The sequence below is a fragment of the Entelurus aequoreus genome, linkage group LG01, assembly GCF_033978785.1.
Source record: "Entelurus aequoreus isolate RoL-2023_Sb linkage group LG01, RoL_Eaeq_v1.1, whole genome shotgun sequence".
Lineage (NCBI taxonomy): Eukaryota > Metazoa > Chordata > Actinopteri > Syngnathiformes > Syngnathidae > Entelurus > Entelurus aequoreus.
Window position 1 is genome coordinate 54252358 of NC_084731.1, and position 17343 is coordinate 54269700.

General features: G+C 44.2%; 1 protein-coding gene across 1 annotated transcript in view; it reads right to left on the reverse strand.

Annotated features, from left to right (window-relative positions):
- LOC133654365 (adenosine receptor A1-like) overlaps positions 1–17343 on the reverse strand; it is a 43137-nt gene that overhangs the window by 4419 nt on the left and 21375 nt on the right. The gene's annotated exons all lie outside the window — the stretch shown is intronic.

Genomic DNA, 17343 nt, shown 5'->3' on the forward strand with positions numbered 1-17343 from the left:
CGGCACCTTCAGTTTTTTCAGCTGCCGCAGGAAGTATATCCTCTGCTGGGCCTTCTTGATGAGGGAGCTGATGGTCGGCTCCCACTTGAGGTCCTGGGTGATGGTGGTGCCCAAGAAACGGATGGAGTCCATAATGGAGACGGGGGTGGGAGAGTCAATCAGGGTAAGGGGGAATGGTGGAGCTTTGACTTTCCTGAAGTCCCAGATCATCTCCACTGTTTTCTGGGCGTTCAGCTCCAGGTTGTTGAGGCTGCACCAGGACGCCAGCCGGTCCACCTCTCTCCTGTAGGCGGACTCGTCGCCATCCGAGATGAGCCTGATGAGAGTAGTGTCATCCGCAAACTTGAGCAGCTTTACCGACTGGTGACTGGAGGTGCAGCAGTTTGTGTACAGGGAGAAGAGCCAGTGGGAAAGTACACAGCCCTGAGGAGTACCAGTGTTTGTGGTTCGACAGTCCGAGACAATCTTCTCCAGCCGCACGTGCTGTCTTCTGTCCGTCAGGAAGTCATTGATCCAACTGCAGAGGGAGTCGGGCACGCTGAGCTGGTAGAGCTTGTCTCGTAGCAGTCCAGGGAGGATGGTGTTGAAGGCAGAGCTGAAGTCCACAAATAGGATCCTGGCGTAGGTCCCTGGGGAGTCCAGATGCTGCAGGATGAAGTGGAGGGCCAGGTTCACTGCATCATCCACAGACCTGTTGACTCTGTAGGCGAACTGCAGTGGGTCCAGGAGGGGGGCGGTGATGTCCTTGAGGTGGGGCAGGACCAAGCGCTCAAAGGACTTCATGACCACAGACGTCAGTGCCACTGGCCTGTAGTCATTAAGTCCTGTGATCCGTGCTTTCTTGGGGACAGGGACGATGGTGGAGGTCTTGAAACAGGACGGAACGCGGCAGAGCTCCAGAGAGGTGTTAAAAATGTCAGTGGTGACAGGAGCCAGCTGATCCGCACAGTGTCTCAAGGTGGAGGGGGAGACACCATCCGGCCCAGGGGCCTTCCGCGTGTTCAGCTTCAAGAACTGCCGGCGTACATCCTCCTCTCGGATGGAGAGGGCCTTTGATGAAGTCCTATGATGTTCTTGGAGTCCTTTAATGTCCTTGGAGTCCTTTAAGTCCTTTAAAGTAGGGCTGGAGTCGGTGGGGGGGGACCAGAGCTTTGATGAGCTGAAGGCCATTCGTGACGACAGTAATGTGTGTTGAGGTCCTGAGCGAGAGTCCGGTCATTCATGGCCTGGGGGGCTTTGGGCTTATAGTTCGTAGGGGCCCTTAATCCTCTCCACACAGCTGCAGAGTCATTGGAGCTGAACTGTTCCTGTAGATGGTTAGAGTACACAGATTTAGCTTTCTCCACTTCCCTGTTGAAGTGGTACTTCGCTTCTCTGTAGGTACTCTGGTCCCCGCTCCTCCACGCAGTGTCCTTTTTCTTGCGCAGCGGTCGTAGCTTGGGTGTGAACCAGGGCTTGTCGTTGTTATAACAAGCCCTGGTGCGCGTTGGAATGATGCGCGCCTCATTGAACTGTATGTATGAGGTCACAGTGTCCGTATACTCGTCCAGATTGTCCGTGGCCGCTCCAATTGCCTCCCAGTCTGTCGTCTCCAAACATGCGCGCAGCTCCTCCACAGCCTGGGCGGTGAAACACTTAATGGTCGTCATAACAGTTTAGCCAGTTTCAGTCTCTGTCTGTATGAAGGGATTAAGTGCACCATCACGTGATCTGATAGTCAGAGAGCAGCGCGCGGGACTGCATGATATGCCTTGCTTATTGTGGTGTAACAGTGATCCAAAGTGTTCTCCTCTCTGGTCGGGCATTTAATAAACTGCCTATACTTGGGTAATTCCTGACTCAGATTTCCCTTGTTAAAGTCACCAAGCACGATAACAAGAGAGTCCAGAAAAGACCGTTCCACATGTAAGATCTGGTCTGCAAGCATGTGCTGAGCGTCATGCACGTCCGCGCTTGGCGGTATGTAGACTGCCACCAGTATAAATGAAACAATCTCACGCGGTGAGTAAAAGGGCTTACAGTAGATGAAAAGATATTCCAGAGCAGGAGAGTAGTGTTGTGATATCACCGTCTGTACACCAGTTGTTGTTGATGAAGAAGCAGACTCCACCGCCTCTTTTTTTGCCAGGGAGCCCCGCGTCTCGGTCTGCGCGGAGAAGATGAAAGCCCTCCAGTTGAACCGCGCTGTCCGGGACACTTGCGCTCAGCCACGTCTCAGTGAAGCACAAAACACAAGATGAGGAAAAGTCCTTGTTTCTTCTCATCAGCAACACTGGCTCATCCATCTTGTTGGCAAGTGAGCGGACGTTGGAGAGAAAGATGCCAGATAAGGGCGTGCGTAAACCCCGTCTGCGTAGACGGACAAGGGCGCCCGCTCGCTTTCCTCTTTGGTGCGGTTTCCCTCTTTTGATCAAATAATGGACCAAATCCGCAGCTGACGCTAAAATGACCGGTAATAAGTCCGTAGGGGTGATGGATCTGATGTTCAGTAGCTCTTCGCGGGTGTAAGAGCACGCGGACACACTATTTACGCACATAAACAAACAAAACAGAGCGCACGAGAGCACAGAGGCAGCCGTCATGGGCGCCATGATGATCAAAGTCATCTTCCATGCGGGAGAAAGAAGCACTGCCTACTGACTTGTGATAGTTTCAATACCAAGACCAGGAAAATACTTGTGCACAAGGAGAACTGTTTTAAAGTGTATTCTCTGAGCGACAGGAAGCCAGTGCAGTGACCTCAGCCCTGAACTAATAAGGTTGTTTTTCCTGGTTCTAGTCAGGACTCGAGCAGCAGCATTCTGGATGTACTGCAGTATCGACTTTTTTTTAATAGTGATTATAAATAGGGCTGTCAACGTTAACGCGATAATAATGTGTTAACTATAAATTTCAATAACGGCACTAATTTATTTAACAGGCGATTAATGCAAACATTTCTTTTTTGACCCTCCTGCCATGCCGTAGTGGGGAATTTGGCTGCAGTTCACTTGCTACTGATAAGCCACAAGCGAGCAGAAATGGACGAAAGAAAGTCTACCTTATGGAAATATCAGGTTCAAAGCCATGGCAAGTTGTTCTCCTGTCAAGAAAGGACTATTTTTCCATGTAAGAAGAGACGTGGGTGGTGCTTCACTTATTTGTTCAGATTACGATTAAAGTGCAGTGATAACATAACATTTAGATTTTTGCTGTGACTGATTTAGTAAGTAAGATGGACGTACTTTAATATATTCCAGATATACCCTCGGACAGCCATCTTTACAATTTAAGATGACACTGGCGGCTTTTAATGAGAGAAAGGCTCCCAGCAACGCGAAGCAAGTGTGACGTCAGGCTCTCTTTTTGTCACGGACATGGGGCGACAAAAACTAAACAGAGTCTCTAAAACACGAGTACAGTCTCCAATAACACCAAAAAAGATGCTAGATTTGTTGCCAATTGTTTTTATTACAGAAAAAGTGACTATAAGGATTGAAGAAAAAAAAATTTGCAACAACAATTTCAAAATAGAACAAAACGATATTATGTAAAAAAATATATATATATATGTTAATACAATACATAATAATAACAGATGTGTTTTGAATGTATATTCACATTGTTTTTGTCATGTCTGTTGATCATGTTTTTGTTTAGTTATGTTCTGCTTGGTTTTTGGACACTTTTTAGTTCCTGCTTTCACTCCCTTGCCTTGTCACCATGACTACTCATTAGTTTCACCTGTCTCACGTTTTGCACTCGCGCACCTGTCACAAATCATGTCTGTATTATTTAAGCCCATTGTTGCCAGGAAGTCAGCCTGGCGACATTAACTCTGATACCTCCATGATTACGCGTCCATGCCATAGTTCTATGATCTTTCCATGCTTTACCAAGTAAGTTTTGTTTCATGTCCTTACGTCTGTTTATGTGTTAATTTTGTTTATAGCCAAGTTTGTGCGCGCTTTTCGTTTGTTCCTTTTGTTAGTGTTTAAATAAATATGTACTCACCTCCAAGCCATGTCCGATCCAGCTTTACTTGCATCTCGGGAAAATAAACAACCCATAGTCCACGTATTCACAGTTTTGCCTTTTTAAAGAATATATGCATCGGAGCAAATCATGCATGCGATGATGTCATATCGACCACTCACCTAACAACGCCCCCACCGCCACAGGTATTTTTTCAATTTAGGGGAAACCCTGACATGACATTATGAACATGCTTTGTCAAAGATGTTTTGTGGTGTTACTCTGTGATATTTCCACCTAAAGAAATGCTAGGGATTTTTCTGGCTGGCTGAAATATTGTGTAAATTATTTTATAACACGTTCTGGTCGAGTCCTCAATTACAGAATGATTAGCAAGCTGAATAATAAAGATTTTATTCATTAATAGAGAAGGTTAAAACATTGTCATGCAGCAATATGAAGCCACCCGCCCTGAAAATGATCTGTCGAGGGTACACTAGATGAGGCAATTCCTGAAAGAATTGCGTGTGACTGCGCCAAAGCTGAAGTTGAACTGAAATCCTGGAATGTTTTTAGAACTGTTGAAGTAAAGCACACTATTCCAAACAGGCTGAATATTTTGACGTTGGAACGGTTGGAATCAGATGAAAAATGTGGGAGTTCTAGAACTTTGAAGAATGTACCATTGATTTCAATAGGAATTTCAAAAAATTTGGGAATTTCGGAAAAAGCGGAAATTTTTCGAAAATGGTATAAAATTTGAATGGTCTGAATAAGTTGAAATGATTGGTATTGGAATTTTTCAAATCGGTGGAGAAATGTTGAAGTAGTAACGTGTTTAATTGAGAAATGGTATTACGAAATTCCTGGAATTTCGGGAAAACTGGGAATTTTTTTGAAAATGGTAAAAAACTTGAATGGTCTGAATGAGTTGAAATTGTTGGTGCCAAATTTGGGAAAACCGGGAATTTTTCCAGTTCAAAAAACAAGTTTGTTTTTTGTCCTAATTAAGAGAAATGTTTTGACAGTGGAACGGTTGAAATACGTTGAAAAATGTAGGAGTAGTCGCCAGAAAAAAGGTGGAAAAGAGACTTTGGAAAACCAGGAATTCTGGAAAATCCTGGAATTTTTTTGAAGTCAGAAAAAAATTGGTTTGAATTTCCAGGTTGGTGGAATGTGTTGAAGGTGGAATGGTTTGAATCGGTTGAAAAATGTGGAAGCTAGAGCGCGCCAAAATCTGGAGAAGAAGAAGAAGAAGAAGTTGAAGAAGTTTAATAAATAGTTGAATTTTGGTGTAGAAAACTATGCTTTGGAGCATTCACACAATGATGAACAATTCTACCAGCTGCGATTATAGCGATTAATTTTGAGTTAAATATGGACGAGTTGCGATTAATCGCGATTAAATATTTTAATCGCCAAATTTTATTGCGAATCAAAATCAACGTTCTTGTAAATTATTGACCTATTTATGGCTACAATTATTCCACATCAATTTTTTTACTTTTGAATTTTTGAGGGAAAATATCGATTTTTTTTTTTGCCATCCAAAAAATTATATATCTTTTTTTTTCAATAAAAGGGAATTAAACATGCACAACATAAACATATAATAACAATTTTATATCAACGGATAGATCGAAAGTTGATCTAGAGATTCAAGCGTTTTAAATTAATAAATATATATATATATGACTTACTTTTGACCTCTTTTATGAGTGGGACCTGCAAGGGTCCAAGCGTCTTATAATGTTGTTGTTTTTTATTTAAAACGGTCAATGCTCAAACAATTATTACGAATCAAAATCCATGTTCTTGTGAATTATTGACATATTAAAGGCTACAATTACTCCACATTAAATGTTTGACTTTTGAGTTTTTGGAGGGAAAACATTGAAATGTTTTTGCCATACAAAAAAAAAAATGTTTTAATAAAAGGGACTTAAACATGCACAACATAAACACTTAATAACAAGTTTATATCAACGGATAGTTCTAAAGTTGATCAAGGGAATCAAGCATTTAAAATCAATAAAAAAATAATATATGACTTACTTTTAACCACTTTTATGAGTGGGACCTACAAGGGTCCAAGGGTCTTATAATGTTGTTGTTTTTATTTAAAACAGTCAATGCTCAAACAATTATTATGAACCAAATCAATGTTGTTGTAAAATATTGACATATTAAAGGCTACAATTACTCCACATCAAATGTTTGACTTTTGAGTTATTGAGGGGAAATGTTGCTTTTTTTTGCTAAAATAAAAAAAGTGGGTTTTATTTGAATAAAAGGAAATAAAACATGAGAAAACATAAATATATAACAACAATTGCATATCAACAGATAATATCGGAAGTTGATCTAAAGGTTTAAGCGTTCAAAGTAAACAAAAAATAATATTTACATTTAACGCTTTTATGAGTAGGACCCTCAAAGGTCCAAGAGTCTTATAATGTTGTGTTATTTGTATTTAAAACAGTCAATGCTCAAACAATTATTATGAATATAAATCAATGTTGTTGTGAAACATTGACATATTTAAGGCTACAATTACTCCACATCAAATATTTGACTTTTGAGTTTTTGGAGGGAAGATATTGCATTTTTTAAATTAATTAATTAATTTATTTATTTATATCGAAGACTTCTATGGGAATGCATCAACAAGGACTCAGATTTCCCTCGCCCGGACGCGGGTCACCGGGGTCCCCCTCTGGAGCCAGGCCCGGAGTTGGGACACAATGGCGAGCGCCTGGTGGCCGGGCCTGTCCAAAGAGGCAACGTGGGTTCCCCCTCCAATGGGCTCACCACTCATGGGTGGGGCCATAGAGGTCGGGTGCATTGTGAGCTGGGCGGCAGCCGAAGGCAGAGCACTTGGCGGTCTGATCCTCGGCTACATAAGCTAGCTCTTGGGACGTGGAACGTCACCTCGCTGGGGGGGAAGGAGCCTAAGCTAGTGCGCGAGGTAAAGAAGTTCCGGCTGGATATAGTCGGACTCACCTCGACGCACAGGAAGGGCTCTGGAACCAGTTTTCTCGAGAGGGGCTGGACTCTCTTCCACACTGGCGTTGCACGCAGTGAGAGGCAACGAGCTGGGGTAGCAAATCTTGTTGCCCCCCGGCTCAAAGCCTGCACAGTGGACGAGAGGGTAGCCTCCCTCCGCCTTCGGGTGGGGGGACGGGTCCTGACTGTTGTTTGTGCTTACGCACCAAACAGCAGTTCAGAGTACCCACCCTTTTTGGATACACTCAAGGGAGTACTGGAAAGTGCTCCCCCGGGTGATTCCCTTGTCCTACTGGATGACTTCAACGCTCATGTTGGCAACGACAGTGAAACCTGGAGAGGCGTGATTGGGAAGAATGGCCACCCGGATCTGAACCCAAGTGGTGTTTTGTTACTGGACTTTTGTGCTCGTCACGGATTGTCCATAACAAACACCATGTTCAAACATAAGGGTGTCCATATGTGCACTTGGCACCAGGACACCCTAGGCCGCAGTTCCATGATCGACTTTGTAGTTGTGTCATCGGATTTTCGTCCTCATGTTTTGGACACTCGGGTGAAGAGAGGGGCGGAGCTTTCTACCGATCACCACCTGGTGGTTAGTTGGCTGCGATGGTGGGGGAGGATGCCGGACAGACCTGGCAGGCCCAAACGCATTGTGAGAGTCTGCTCGGAACGTCTGGCAGGGTCCCCTGTCAGAGAGAGTTTCAATTCCCACCTCCAGAAGAACTTTGAACATGTCACGAGGGAGGTGCTGGACATTGAGGACCATGTTCCGCACCTCGTCGAGGCGGCTGATTGGAGCTGTGGCAACAAGATAGTTGGTGCCTGTCGTAGCGGTAATCCTAGAACCCGTTGGTGGACACCGGCGGTGAGGGATGCCGTCAAGCTGAAGAAGGAGTCCTATCGGGTTCTTTTGGCTCATAGGACTCCGGAGGCAGCGGACAGGTACCGACAGGCCAAGCGGTGTGCAGCTTCAGCGGTCGCAGAGGCAAAAACTCAGACATGGGAGGAGTTCGGGGTAGCCGGGTGGAGCTGTCTTGGTTGACAAGACTCTGCAGCATCGCGTGGACATCGGGGGGCGGTACCTCTGGATTAGCAAACCGGGGTGGTGGTTCCTCTCTTTAAGAAGGGGCACCAGAGGGTGTGTTCCAACTATCGTGGGATCACACTCCTCAGCCTTCCCAGTAAGGTCTATTCAGGTGTACTGGACAGGAGGCTACGCCGGATAGTCGAACCTCGGATTCAGGAGGAACAGTGTGGTTTTCGTCCTGGTCGTGGAACAGTGGACCAGCTCTATACTCTCGGCAGGGTCCTTGAGGGTTCATGGGAGTTTGCCCAACCAGTCTACATGTGCTTTGTGGACTTGGAGAAGGCATTCCATCGTGTCCCTCGGGAAGTCCTGTGGAAAGCGCTCAGAGAGTATGGGGTATCGGACTGTCTGATTGTGGTGGTCTGCTCCCTGTACGATCAGTGTCAGAGCTTGGTCCGCATTGCCGGCAGTAAGTCGGACACGTTTCCAGTGAGGGTTGGACTCCGCCAAGGCTGCCCTTTGTCACCGATTCTGTTCATAACTTTTATGGACAGAATTTCTAGGCGCAGTCAAGGCGTTGAGGGGATCCGGTTTGGTGGCTGCAGGATTAAGTCTCTGCTTTTTGCAGATGATGTGGTCCTGATGGCTTCATCTGGCCAGGATCTTCAGCTCTCACTGGATCGGTTTGCAGCCGAGTGTGAAGCGACTGGGATGAGAATCAGCACCTCCAAGTCCGAGTCCATGGTTCTCGCCCGGAAAAGGGTGGAATGCCATCTCCGGGTTGGAGAGGAGACCCTGACCCAAGTGGAGGAGTTCAAGTACCTAGGAGTCTTGTTCACGAGTGAGGGAAGAGTGGATCGTGAGATCGACAGGCGGATCGGTGCGGCGTCTTCAGTAATGCGGACGCTGTATCAATCGGTCGTGGTGAAGAAGGAGCTGAGCCGGAAGGCAAAGCTCTCAATTTACCAATCGATCTACGTTCCCATCCTCACCTATTGTCATGAGCTTTGGGTTATGACCGAAAGGACAAGATCACGGGTACAAGAGGCCGAAATGAGTTTCCTCCGCCGGGTGGCGGGGCTCTCCCTTAGAGATAGGGTGAGAAGCTCTGTCATCCGGGAGGAACTCAGAATAAAGCCGCTGCTCCTCCACATCGAGAAAAGCCAGATGAGGTAGTTCGGGCATCTGGTCAGGATGCCACCCGAACGCCTCCCTAGGGAGGTGTTTAGGACATGTTGGGAAGACTATGTCTCCCGGCTGGCCTGGGAACGCCTCTGGATCCCCCGGGTCTTATAATGTTGTTTTTTTAAAAAATATACAAAAGTCAAACAATAATGAATCAAAATCAATGTAGTTGTGAATGATTGACCTATTTAAGACTTCAATTACTTCACATTAAATATTTGACATTTGAATTGGGGGTTGGAGATATTGCATTGTTTGTGTTTTTACCATACAAGAAACTTTGACAATTTTGACAAAAAGGACATAAAATATATAAGACTTTATTTTAACTTACTTTAACACTTTTATGAGTGGGACCTCTCTCTCTCTCTCTCTCTCTCTCTCTCTCTCTCTCTCTCTCTCTCTCTCTCTCTCTCTCTCTCTCTCTTTCGGGGGTATAGCTCGGTTGGTAGAGTGGCCGTGCCAGCAACTTGAGGGTTCCAGGTTCGATCCCCGCTTCTGCCGTTCACTTCATACTTCACTTCACTTCACTTCTCTCCACTGCCAGGCTGACAAATGAGGTAATCCACTGAGAGAGCAGCATGAGTCTATTGACCAATCACGCGTTCTTTGTTACAGTCTTGCAGGCCCATTGTCACATGGGCAAATGTTTAATATGATGATGTCATCAAACAAGACCAAGGCCAAAACCTAATTGTGATCATCCATCTATCTGTCTGTCTGTCTATGTGTCCGTTCGTCCATCTAACCGTCCGTCCGTCTGTCCATCCATCCATCCATCCAACCATCCATCCTTCCTTCTATCATCCATCTATCTATCTACAAAACCCAAAAGCAATGAAGTTGGCACGTTGTGTAAATCGTAAATAAAAACTAAATACAATGATTTGCAAATCCTTTTCAACTTATATTCAATGGAATAGACTGCAAAGAAAAAATAGTTGATATTCGAACTGAGAAACATAATTTTTTTGTGTGCAAATAATCATTAACTCAGAATTTAATGGCAGCAACACATTGCATTTTTACCACTGTGTTACATGGCCTTTCCTTTTAACAACACTCAGTAAACATTTGGGAACTGAGGAGACCAATTTTTGAAGCTTTTAAGGTGGAATTCTTTCCCATTCTTGCTTGATGTACAGCTTAAATTGTTCAACAGTCCGGGGTGTCAGTTGTGGTATTTTACGCTTCATATTGCGCCACACATTTTCAATGGGAGACAGGTCTGGACTAACGGCAGACCAGTCTAGTCTTTCACTACGAAGCCATGCTGTTGTAACACATGCAGATTGTGGCTTGGCATTGTGTGGTTAAAATAAGGAGGGGTGTCCATGATAACGTTGCTTGGATGGCAACATATGTTGCTCCAAAAGCTGTATGTACCTTTCAGCATTAATGGTGCCTTCACAGATGTGTAAGTTACCCATGCCTTGGCCACTAAAACACCCCCATACCGTCACAGATACTGGCTTTTGAACTTTGCACCTATAACAATCCGGATGATTCTGTTCCTCTTTGGTCCAGAGGACACGACGTCCACAGTTTCCAAAAACAATTTGAAATGTGGACTCGTCAGACCACAGAACACTTTTCCACTTTGCATCAGTCCATTTTAGATGAGCTCGGGCCTAGCGAAGCCGGCAGCGTTTCTGGGTGTTGTTGATAAATGGCTTTCGCTTTTTTGAAACATGTTGCAGCCATCAAATTCCAAATTAGCTAATATTTGCAAAAAATAACAAAGTTTTCCAGTTTGAACATTAAGTATTTTGCCTTTGCAACCTATTCAATTGAATATAAGTTGAAAAGGATTTGCAAATCATTGTAATCTGTTTTTATTTACGATTTACATAACGTGCCAACTTCACTAGTTTTGTGTTTTGTATCTATTTATCCATCCATCCATCCTTCCATCATCCATCCATCCATCCATCCATCCATAAGACTTATTGATGACAATGTCAGGTACAACAAGCTAATTTTTCAATCCGTGTAAGAGAGAGATGCAGAAACATTTACAAGCCCACAAAAATAACACCTTGGCCCATGTGCGTCCTTGGCCGCATATGTGGGTAGCCCCCTCCCTCTAGGGGAGACCGAAAGCAATGGATGTCGAGTGGGTCTGACATAATATTGTGAAAGTCCAGTCCATAGTGGATCTAACAGAATAGTGAGAGTCCAGTCCATAGTGGGACCAGCAGGAAACCATCCCGAGCGGAGACGGGTCAGCATCGCAGAGATGTCCCCAACCGATGTACAGGCGAGCGGTCCACCCCGGGTCCCGACACTGGACAGCCAGAACTTCATCCATGGCCACCGGACCTGTGTCCCCCCTCCCCTCCACAAGGGAGCGGGGGGGCAGAGGAGAAAAGAAAAGAAACGGCAGATCAATTGGTCTAAAAAGGGGGTCTATTTAAAGGCTAGAGTATACAAATGAGTTTTAAGATGGGACTTAAATGCTTCGACTAAGGTAGCATCTCTAACTGTTACCGGGAGGGCATTCCATAGTACTGGAGCCCGAATAGAAAATGCTCTACAGCCCGTAAACTTTTTTTGGGCTCTGAGAATCACTAATAAGCCGGAATTCTTTGAACGCAGATTTCTTGCCGGAACATATGGTACAATACAATCGGCAAGATAGGATGGAGCTAGACTCTGTAGTATTTTATACGTAAGTAGTAAAACCTTAAAGTCACATCTTAAGTGCACATTAAGCCAGTGCAGGTGAGCCATTATAGGCGTAATATGATCAAACTTTCTTGGTCTTGTCAAAAGTCTAGCAGCCGCATTTTGTACCAACTGTAATCTTTTAATGCTAGACATAGGGAGACACGAAAATAATACGTTACAGTAATCGAGACGAGACGTAACGAACGCATGAATAATGATCTCAGCGTCGCTGGTGGACAAAATGGAACGAATTTTAGCGATATTACGGAGATGTTAGAAGGCCGTTTTAGTAACACTCTTAATGTGTGACTCAAACGAGAGAGTTGGGTCGAAGATAATACCCAGATTATTTACCGAATCGCCTTGTGTAATTGTTTGGTTGTCAAATGTTAAGGTGGTATTATGAAATAAATGTCGGTGTCTAGCAGGACCGATAATCAGCACTTCCGTTTTCTTGGCGTTGAGTTGCAAAAAGTTAGCGGACATCCATTGTTTAATTTCATTAAAGGCCTACTGAAACCCACTACTACCGACCACGCAGTCTGATAGTTTATATAGCAATGATGAAATCTTAACATTGCAACACATGCCAATACGGCCGGGTTAACTTATAAAGTGCAATTTTAAATTTCCAGCTAAACTTCCGGTTGAAAACGTCTTTGGATGATGACGTATGCGCGTGACGTAGCCAGTGAAACAGAAGTATCGGTACCCCATTGAAAACAATACAAAATAGCTCTGTTTTCATCTCATAATTCTACAGTATTCTGGACATCTGCGTTGGTGAATCTTTTGCAATTTGTTTAATGAACAATAGAGACTGCAAAGAAGAAAGTTGTAGGTGGGATCGGTGTATTAGCGGCTGGCTGTAACAACACAACCAGGAGGACTTACTTGGATAGCAGACGCGCTAGCCGACGCTAGCCGCCAACCGCACGGATGATCGGGTGAAGTCCTTCGTCGCGCCGTCGATCGCTGCAACGCAGGTGAGCACGGGTGTTGATGAGCAGATGAGGGCTGGCTGGCATAGGTGGAGCGCTAATGTTTTTATCATAGCTCTGTGAGGTCCGGTTGCTAAGTTAGCTTCAATGGCGTCGTTAGCAACAGTATTGTTAAGCTTTGCCAGGCTGAGAATTATTAACCGTGTAGTTACATGTACATGGTTTAATAGCATTGTTGATCTTCTGTCTATCCTTCCAGTCAGGGATTTATTTATTTTGTTTCTATCTGCATTTGAGCCAGATGCTATCACGTTAGCTCCGTAGCTAAAGAGCTTCGCCGATGTATTGTCGTGGAGATAAAAGTCACTGTGAATGTCCATTTCGCGTTCTCGACTCTCATTTTCAAGAGGATATAGTATCTGAGGTGGTTTAAAATACAAATCCGTGATCCACAATAGAAAAAGGAGAGAGTGTGGAATCCAATGAGCCAGCTTGTACCTAAGTTACGGTTAGAGCGAAAAAAGATATGTCTTGCACTGCATTCTAGTCCGTCACTCTAAAAAATACTCCAGTGATAATTTCAATTTAAAATTAGATGAGTGGGACTGGTCCCCTGTGCTCGCGAGCAACCTGGCCTATGTTGCTTGGGATCGCTTCAAAACAGCATTCCTAAAGATACTACATGACATGGCTCCCGTGAAAACAGTCAGGATCAAAGCCCGCTCTGAACCATGGATGAATCCGGACCTATTAGCTGCCATAAAAGACAGAGACAGAAAATACTCCGAATACCAAAAGTGTAAAACAGAAGTAGATAAACAACCCAATAATAACAACCTCAAATCACTCCTTCCAACTCTCAAAAAGCAATGCAATAAATTAAGAAATAGTCAACCAACCTGACTAAATCCTTAAAAAAAAATTACATTAACGACAAAATAGAGGAAAACACAAATAAGCCACGTGAGCTCTGGAAAATTCTCAACAACTAGCTTCCCGGTTGCAGCCAAAAACTTAAAACCAGACTCACCAACATCAGCATCAAGGAGGGTGACTCCCTCATTACAGACAAAATGGAGCTAGCAAGCAGACTTAACGCCTTTTTCACCAGCATAGCCGCAACTCTTGTCAACAAGCTGTCCCACCACTCTGGTCGCTTTGGTGTAGAACACATTAAAGCAGACCTGGGCATTCTGCGGCCCGCGGGCCGCATCCGGCCCTTTGTACGTCCCTGTCCGGCCCGCGTGAGGCCAATCATAAATTACAAAATAAATTTTAAAAAGTATCTATCTCGAGTGTGCAATACAACAGTGCTGCTTTTGTTTTGAAAAGCGTTATTTGTATGACTTCCGTGTGGACGTATGCTCGTGCGCGCAGCGGCAATCACAAGTTACAAAATACATTTAAAAAAACATCTATGTCGTGCGTGCAATACAACTGTGCTGCTTTTATTTTGAAAAGTGTTATTTATGGGCGGTCCGCCCGGTTATCCCCGAGACGCTAAAAAAAGAAAAGGAGATGACGAATGGCGTGTTTTCATCAAGACATGGACTGCCAAGTAAAGGTAAAGCCGTGTGGATGGATGGATGTTGCTGTGTTTAAAGAATATAGTGTAACGACCTGCTGAAGTTGTTGTCTTCTTGAGTTGCGTAAATGAGGAGTGAGGATATGTGCGTGTGGAAGAAACGAGATAAGTTGAGCTGTGTTACTATAGGTTGCTCAATAAAAGTTTAAAAAGAGCGTCAGACTTGGTGTGCACTTCTTCTGGATGCTACAATTGGTGGCAGAAGTAAAACTTTGCGCATACTGCACTGCTTAATTGTGTGCGCAGCCTGCTACGTCATCGAGAGGTACGTGCCACGTGAGGAGCTCGCCGCAGAGAGAGAAAGGAAGGAGAGAGGCAGTGTCTACAGAGAGAGAGAGAGAGAGAGAGAGAGAGAAAGGAAGGAGAGAGGCAGTGTCTACAGGTGCAGCGCACGCTGCTCGGCATGGGGGAATTCCGCCCTCAATGAAGACTCCCAGGTTTGATGGCAAGGCGAACTGGGAGGCATTTCATCCCACTTCTGACATCAATTGTAGAGTCCAGAAGAAGTGCACACCAAGTCTGACGCTCTTTTTAAACTTTTATTGAGCAAGCTATACTAACACAGCTCAACTTATCTCGTTCTTTCCACACGCACAGCTATCCTCACTCCTCATTTCCGCAACAGCAACGCTTCCTCCTTCTTCGCCAATCACCTTACAGGCGTGCTACGTTCACAACAAAGAGGATGCAGGATAAAGTGACAGAAATTAAATTTTTGCATGGTATTATACATCAGGAAGTGTTGTGTAAGAAAGTGTTAAAAATAAAACCATCAAAAGCCATCTGCTTTTGTATATAGATAAGTTAGGTTAAATGAAAATATTATTTTTTATCTTACGGTATATCAAAAATAATTTAAGCAAAATTTAATTGAAATATTGTCTGTGTGGCCCTCCAGCAGTGCTCGGGTTGCTCATGCGGCCCCCGGTAAAAATTAATTGCACACCCCTGCATTAAAGCCTTCTACAGAAAGCTAGAAGTATCCAACAATGATTTCAAATTAGAAATGGTCACAGCTGATCAATCAATCAATCAATCAATGTTTATTTATATAGCCCTAAATCACAAGTGTCTCAAAGGGCTGTACAAGCCACAACGACATCCTCGGTACAGAGCCCACATACGGGCAAGGAAAACTCACCCCAGTGGGACGTCAATGTGAATGACTATGAGAAACCTTGGAGAGGACCGCATATGTGGGTAACCCCCCCCCCCCTCTAGGGGAGACCGAAAGCAATGGATGTCGAGTGGGTCTGACATAATATTGTGAAAGTCCAACACATCAGCGAGAGTCCAGTCCATAGTGGGGCCAGCAGGAACCATCCCGAGTGGAGACGGGTCAGCAGCGATGAGATGTCCCCATCTGATGAACAGGCTAGCGGTCCACCCCGGGTTTGGAGCAGAGTAGAAAAGAAAAGAAAAGAAACGGCAGATCAACTGGTCTAAACAGGGAGTCTATTTAAAGGCTAGAGTATACAAATGAGTTTTAAGATGAGACTTAAATGCTTCTACTGAGGTAGCATCTCTAACTTTTACCGGGAGGGCATTCCATAGTATTGGAGCCCGAATAGAACACGCTCTATAGCCCGCAGACTTTTTTTGGGCTCTGGGAATCACTAATAAGCCGGAGTTCTTTGAACGCAGATTTCTTGCCGGGACATATGGTACAATACAATCGGCAAGATAGGCAGGAGCTTGACCGTGTAGTATTTTATACGTAAGTAGTAAAACCTTAAAGTCGCATCTTAGGTGCACAGGAAGCCATTGCAAGTGAGCCAGTATAGGCGTAATATGATCAAATTTCTTGTTTTTGTCAAAAGTCTAGCAGCCGCATTTTGTACCATCTGTAATCTTTTAATGCTAGACATAGGGAGGCCCGAAAATAAAACGTTACAGTAATCGAGACGAGATGTAACGAACGCATGGATAATTATCTCAGCATCGCTTGTGGACAAAATGGGACGAATTTTAGCGATATTACGGAGATGAAAGAAGGCCGTTTTAGTAACACTCTTAATGTGCGACTCAAACGAGAGAGTTGGGTCGAAGATAATACCCAGATTCTTTACAGAGTCACCTTGTTTAATTGTTTGGTTGTCAAATGTTAAGGTGGTATTTTTAAATAGATGTCGGTGTTGAGCAGGACCGATAATAAGCATTTCCGTTTTCTTAGCGTTGAGTTGCAAAAAGTTAGCGGACATCCATTGTTTAATTTCATTAAGACACGCCTCCAGCTGACTACAATCCGGCGTGTTGGTCAGCTTTAGGGGCTTGTAGAGTTGGGTGTCATCAGCATAACAGTGAAAGCTAACACCATATTTGCGTATGATGTCACCTAGCGGCAGCATGTAAATACTAAAGAGTGCAGGGCCAAGAACCGAACCCTGGGGAACTCCGCACGTTACCTTAACATAGTCCGAGGTCACTTTGTTATGGGAGACACACTGCATCCTGTCAGTAAGATAAGAGTTAAACCAAGACAAGGCTAAGTCTGTCATCCCATACGCGTTTTGATACGCTCTAATAAAATATTATGATCAACAGTATCGAAAGCGGCGCTAAGATCAAGAAGCAGCAACATAGATGAAGCATCGGAATCCATCGTTAGCAATAGATCATTAGTCATTTTTGCTAATGATGAAGATGAAACCGGATTGAAAAGGTTCACAGAGATTGTTAGACGCTAAGTGTTCATTTAGCTGCTGTGCTACAATTTTTTCGAGGATTTTCGAGATAAACGGAAGGTGGGACACCGGCCGGTAGTTTACCAGGAGATCAGGATCGAGGTTAGGTCTTTTGAGTAGAGGATGAATAACCGCTTTTTTGAATGCTAGGGGAACAGTGCCAGAGGAAAGTGATAAGTTTATAATATTTAATACTGATGGACCTAATAATACAAAAAGCTCCTTGATAAGTTTCCCAGGAATTGGGTCAAGTAAACATGTTGTTTGTTTTGTCCCATTTACACA